This window comes from Phodopus roborovskii, unplaced genomic scaffold (assembly GCF_943737965.1).
Source record: "Phodopus roborovskii unplaced genomic scaffold, PHOROB, whole genome shotgun sequence".
Classification (NCBI taxonomy): Eukaryota; Metazoa; Chordata; class Mammalia; order Rodentia; family Cricetidae; genus Phodopus; species Phodopus roborovskii.
The window spans coordinates 38552537-38559874 of NW_026126418.1; positions in this window are offsets into that span (position 1 = coordinate 38552537).

Consider the following 7338-nt stretch of genomic DNA (forward strand, 5'->3'; position numbering starts at 1 on the left):
CTTATTAATGGATACAAGTTATTCATCATAAAATGTAAACTGAGAAAATATTCCTATCAGATTGACCTGTAGACAAGCCTGTTTGATGATTGAGGTGGAAGGGTTCAACCCATTGTAGGTGATTCTATCTGTAGGCAGGTGGTCTTGGGTTGTATTTTTAAAAAAGTGGGTTGAGTGAGCCATGGAGAGCAAGCCGGTTAGCAGCATCCCTTGATGGTCTGCTTCAGTTCCTGCTTCCAGGGTTCTGCTCAAGTTTATGCTCTGACTTGACTTTCATCATGGAATATAACCACAGGCTGAAGTAAACCTTTCCTCCCCAAGTCAGTTTTGGATATGGCCTTCTTCACAGAAACACAAAGCCAAGTGTGACATCATGTAAAGGCTATGTGAACTTACAGGGCTTTGTCGATATGCTTAGTATAGTAACACTTTGAAGAAATAGTTATAGGGGTCTGCAGGTAAAAGCACCGGCTACCAAGTCTGATGACCCAAGTTTAATCCCTGTGACTCCTATAATGGAAAGAGAGATCATGCAAGTTGTCCTCCGACTTCCACACATGTGCTGTCCATACACATAAACATAAACACATGTGCAAATAAATATAATAAAAATTATAAAGAAATTATTATGATGATTTTAGTGTAGCTGTCCAAACTGTACATGGCTCTCAGTTCAAGCACTGGTGCCACAAAACTAAAATGAAACAATAGTAACATGTTTTCAAGTCTCCTCTTTCCTTAATGATTAGGTTCAAATGGGCAGAATTATAGAAAACACGTTCCCCTTTATAGAAACTTCACTCATGTATGCCTTTTTTTACAATAAGTATAACTCGAAGGCAAGTAGGATAATAGATCAGAACATATCCTACTATATACGCTATACATTTTTGCTCACATTCCTCTCCCTAGAAAAAATATAGACGTGAAGAAAGCCATCTTTACTACAGTTCATGTGCCAGCATCACATCTGAGTTTTGCCTCTGCAGAATTTCAGAACTTTCAGAGTCTGGATTTTGCAGTGACATGTCTTTTTTTTTTTTAGTCCATTTTATTACCATAATACATTTATTTATTTATTTGCATGTGTATACTTATGTGGGGGGGGCATGTATGTGGGAGTCAGAGGAAAATTTTCAAGAGTGGGTTCTTTCCTTCCATGACATGGGCCCCATTGATCTGACTGAGTTCATCAAGTTTAGTGGTAAGAGCCTTTACCTTACTGATTGAGCCATCTAAGCAACCTTTTCTCCTTTCTCCTCTCCTCTCTTCTCCCCTCCCCTTTCTGCCCCCTTTCTCTGTCCTGAGGATGTGCCTCGGTGGCAAAGTATATGCCTAGCATGTGCAAGAATCTGGGTTTGGTCCTCAAACTGGAAAAACAAATCTAGTCCAGGTGAGTGTACAGCACCCTGATGCCCTAACACACTGACCATGATTACAGTTTCTGATGCTGCAAATGGCTCCACTGATTCGATTTTTCGAACAAAGCCCTATTTTGGAAAGCTGAAGGTGAAATGATTTTTCAGTCGCTATCTGCTTACCTCTGAATAAATTCTGCCTCCTTTAGCCCCATTCCATTAGAGATGTGGAGGGGGAGCAACACACACCATGAGGACTAATTAAACAAAATGATACTTCCGGATGCATCCATATGATGAAGAGCTGGGAAGCAGGCATAAGGTAGTGAAGTAAGCTGAAGGCCCCAAGAACCAACCACCCAAATATGATGCAGAGGAAACCATGAAACACAGCTTCAGATACTCACGGGTAAGTGATCAGGTGTGGACAGACTGACACTATCAAGACATTCAGCACTGTCATCATCTGATTCCCACACAGAAGAGCAGAGTGAGGCGCTGTCAGCTTCTTCAAACATCCCCTTTAAAATTCCACTCATAGCTGTCACATGAACCTGCAGAAGGAACGGGGAGGCGAGCATTGAAATCTGTGCCCGCTGACTGACTACACAGTCAAGGACTTAGTGTCTTCTTGGGGTCGGGTGCTTTGAACCACACAGACCAATGCACTTCCTGGAATATTAAATCGTTGTGAACCACTACACCCTGATTCATTCTTACTTTGCATTCTCATTCTGGCAATGGTGTCTGTAAAAGAGAGTTCAAATTAAGACTGTGGAACAAGAATGCTGCATAAAGAAATACAGCTTCATGTTTTCAAATGTCAAAACTCAAGTCAAATGCATTCATTTGGTTTGTTCTAGTAAATCGTGTACTGTCATTGACAGAGGCAGAGTTCAAAACAAAATGGATCACTCACTTGCATGCTGTCATTCCGGGAACATGCTGATGAGGGTATGTCTATCTTGTTGGGGATTTCTTTTTTCTCGGGGTACAAAGGCATCTACTTTCCTGGGGCTCTTTGTCCATCAAAAATCAAATTGGTTGCTAGGAATACCTGCAGAATTTAGATGCCTTATCATGTTTCCAGTCAATTCAGCTGAGCCACAGGGAATATTCAAGCCCTGTGCTAAGGATAGCTGAATAGATTTTACACCTGACAGACTACAGTCCCTAAATCTTTTTGCTGGATAAAACATTAATTTAAACTTCTTCACTCCTTGTGGCAACACAGGCAGGGAGAGTCAGTCAGATGCAGGCAGATTCACAATTTTAAAAAAATTGTGAATGTCAGGTTCGATGAATCATTAAACCACTGAGAGTAACAATTTCTCCACATCTTAGAGAAACAGTTAAGGTAATCAGGGCTTGTGAACACGGATACCTACAGTGACCTTCAGGAGGGAATAGGGTCAGGGGTGATAAAAATCATGCAGTCTTCTTTGTTGTCTCTTTTACGTGCAGATTGTAACAATGCTACCAAGAAATATGCCTTTTCTAAGGGAAAGTAATACATTACTACAATAATAAACAGCCTCCCAAACAAGTAGACAGTAGGTGGTGAGTTCTGTGATACGGTAAATGAAAGAAAGACCATATTTCCAGGACTGCATGAGAGATACCTACTTAGAGCTAGGTCATTTTGGCTAAATGTTTTCACAACTTAACTACCATAACCTAGCCAGTGCTTTTACATATCCAGAAGCTCTAGATGCCATACTCCACATACGTTTATCACCTACTGATTTTGTTTACATTGTAATTTGAAGCCTACATTGTGCTGATTCAACAACACAGATAAGAATGGTCAGCATAGTGACTTGGGTGGTTAATTGCTTGAGTACCAAAATCTTGTCTTTCCCATCAACACAAGTCCACAAATGCCCTTAACCAACCATGATTGCTGAGTGAACCAAGAGCGCAAGAAACCCTGGCAGCATGAGCTACAAATGGAAAGTGACCTCGTAAGACAAACCTCAATATGGCAGTTCAAGACATGGCTTCTGGTGGCATGGAGGAAGTATCACTTCAGGGAATTGTTTTTAAAAGGTCTACTTTGGAGTCTGGACCCTCTCTTTCTGCCATTATTGACCAGATGATGTCCCTTAATTTTGGTGATCACAATTCCATGAGACATTTTTGCTCCAGGTCCCTTGGGTAACAGACTTCCTCTGAATCTGCACTCTCTGGTTGCCCAGGCTCCTGGTTGGCACATGGCTCATCTTCAAAGACTTTCTCTCACCTCATCATCTTCTGCTGGCATCAACATTGGTCACCATAGTCTCATTTTGGATTTTTATTTACTTGTCTTTCTAGTTGAGTATCTTCATTGGTCATTTGCTTCTCTCTGTTTAGTAGGCATTTGTTATTTACTTGGTAAACAGTTACTATATTTTCTTATGTTTCAGTGTTACGTTTTACATATTTATTTTACTTTTAATTGTGTAAATGGGTACATGTATGGGTTAGGTATGTATGTGTGATGCAAGTACCAGCAGAGGCCAGAATTATAGGTAATTGTGAGCTCCCAAACATGGGCACTGAGAACTGAATTTGGCCCTCTGCAAGAACAACAAGCATATCTTTAGGCCCCCTGGCATTATTTTAGATGATAGAGAATGACAGAGAAGTAATGTATTTTAAAACCTCCTTACTACTGTATGGCATTGTTCATCTACTGGGAGCTAACGGTGTAGGGGGAGGCAAGCTAACAACATGCAAATGAACTTAAATATATAATATGTCATATGGAGGTAAGTGCTAAGGAGAAAAATCAACACTTGAATACAGTGAGCATAATCTAAGGAGAAAAATCAACACTTGAATACAGTGAGCATAATTTAGCCATATAGAGAACATTCAATTTTTGTTTGTTTAGTGAGAGTCACAGTGAAAAAGTAGACAAGAAAATGAGTTGGCTCCTGGGTCTTTAAGGAAGAGTGGTCCAGGGTGAAGGAACAGGAACAGTTGTGTGTCAAGGGCTTGAGAAGAAGATGCTAGTGGTGAAATTAGGCAGGTGTCTTAGGATAGAAAGTGAACTTAAAGGTTTTTTTGTTTTGTTTTGTTTTGTTTTGTTTTTACATTTCTCTAATTGAGAAGAATTCACTGCAGGATTCTGACATGTGCACACACACACACTTGTGTTTGTGTGTGTGTGTGTGTGTGTAGACTTACCAATTACTTGATAATGCTGGTGAAATCTTGCCTACTACAGTTCAACAGAATAATTTAGAAACTTTGTACCACTTTGGAGGCTTCTTTGGCAAACAGGATTAGTTAGTTTAAGCAAGCATTTCTCTATCAAGCTAAAGAAATAATTAGAAAGAAGGTTATAAATGAATAGTAATCACTGCAAGGATTTAGTTGTTGATTTAGAATTTAAAGTATGAACAGCTGCTTTAGTCACATCCTCCTAAATTTGCTCAGTCAATATTTTTCTTTTTTTCTTTTTAAAGCAAATAGAAAATCACTACCTGGTCTGCAAGAATTCAAGACTTGAACCCTAAGTTGGCTTTGTTTGAAATCCAGTGGTGTCTCCTTAAAAACTCTCTTGGAGACAGTTCTCACCCTACAATAGGAAGAACGGCCTTCCCTTTAAGTCATTCATGTAGAGGTGTTCTAAGTATTGCAGAGAAACTTGGGAAAGGTCTTTAATTGATTTCTTTTCATGATATGGAATCAATCTTAAAACATTTGTTAGAATTTTCTCAGTTATACTTTGACTTCTGGATGTGCTAAAGACCCTTGAATGTCACTATGATGAGAGCAGGAGGCAGAAACTGGTCAGGTAGGACAGAGATCCCAAAGCAACAGTTTCAGACTTGTCCCTGACAGAAAATAGGGATGCCAGGAGAGCTCTGGCTCCTGAATCCTTGTAGTCTCTTCTCCTGAAAGAGTAGCCCTCCCAAGAAGCTAGATAGTCTAGCAGCTGCTGGCACACATTCCTGAACCTGTCATCCAAGAGTTCTGCCTTATCTCTCTCAAGCTCCCACCTGCAGCAAAACTTTGTCCTAAAAGTCTCCTCTGTGGTCCTTGAATTTCACTCTTTAAAGTCATGAGACAAAACCAACTGGTCATTGACCCAGTAGACTTTGTGTGTGATGGTTGAGTGTCCAGTTAAAGCCCACCTGAAGTTACAGGAAAGGCCTCAGTAAAAGCTTTGTGTAATTCCATTCATCCAACAGCCTAATTTCTATAGCAAATTCCACCTAACACAAAAAAAGGCCCTCATCAAACTCAGTGACATCCCACTTCACCCCCATGTGTCACCTCAGTTTCTGACATCAATCTCAGATTGGAAGCATGACATTACCCCATCTCAGGGAACCACGTCTGTTATCCAGTATCTCTGCCTTCTTCTATTAAGCTCTCCCTATCATCTTATAATACAATTTCCTCCTAATACTAATATTTCTTATAATACAATTTCTTCCGTGCCCTATGATCTGTACTGTTTGAATCCCCAAGACAGGTCCCAGAGGCCACTCACTCAGTGGGTATTTTGTGTGACTGTGAGCTCTGGGCACCCTAACTCATGAGTTAATGACCCTATGAATTGAGAGAGAAGGCCTACATCGAACTCAAATGTACTTGTTTGAGAAAGCCTGAATTGTATAGTTGGATAGTTGAGTGGGAAAGGGGAGGGAGGGAGAAAGAAGGGGAGAAGGGACAGAAAAAAAAGAAGAAAGAAAAATTTTCATCCTGCTTTATTTTCACCAATCTGTTCTCGTTTTTTTCCACTTGGGCTTCATTAATGAAATCACCATGTCATAATTACTTTCATGGTGACACACACACACACACACACAAAACAAACAAAAAACAAAAAAGAAAACATTTGGGAGAAATGAGGCTGTGAAAGATTAGGATATTATCCGAATAATTCAGATGTCCGCAGTAATAGGCGGGAAAGAGGCAGTGTAGAAAGTTACCACAAATGCTTTTCAACGAGTAAGAGTGAGATAATAGTATTGTACAGCTTACATTGTTATATATTCTTATTTGGTAAGCTATGTAAAATTAAGCTTATATTCCCTTCCCGGAAGAATTGTATATTATATTGTGTTATATTGTATGAAATCTTTCCACTTGTGATGTTTTATGCACATTATTCTTACCATATTCTATGTATGTATACTTTTACTGATGTTCAAGACATTTCGTATATTGGTACAATTTATGAACATTTATTCTTGCCATATTCTATTATGTATACTTTTCTTGAATTCAAGACGGTTTGTATATTGATACAATTTGGGATATTTATCATGCTGCCCTTTATAGTTCTACCTCTTGTCTAGACATTTCTACTCTACCTCTATTTTAGGGATTTATATGTATGTATATGTACATAGTTATATTGTTTAGGTATTTGTCCCTGCTTTACTCAGGGAAGTTTCATTCAGCCTCCTTCACAGTCTGGGAAAGGCTGTGACTGGATTGCCATGAAATACACAGTGTTATGAGCCTTAATTTCTCCAATTATGTCACAAAAACATCTCGTTCCATAACTAAATGCCTAATTTGATTTTGATTTTGTATTTAGGGCTATATAGTATTTCACTGGCTAATTATACTATAAATATTTAACTAAACTTCTGAAAGAGGATGCTGGGCTGCTTTCAAAGAAACATATTCAGAGGAAACAAATGTAAATCACAGTAGCATTTTACCATTTTCTTAACACTGTTGCACACAACTTTAGGATGTGCTCCTAAAGATGGAATAATGACTTTTCTAAACACCTTGCCAGTTTCACTGCCAAAGAGGCCCTACCAATTTGTGTCTCCCCCCACAACCCCCTGAAACAGGGTTTTCCTGTGTAGCATGGGAGCCTATCTTGGTACTTGCTCTGTACACTAGGCTGGCTTCAAACGCACAGAGAACTGTCTGCTTCTGTTTCCCAAGTGCTGGGATTAAAGGCCTGTGCTACTACCTCCCAGCCAATTTATAGTTTTGATGGTGCTCTGGGATAAATATA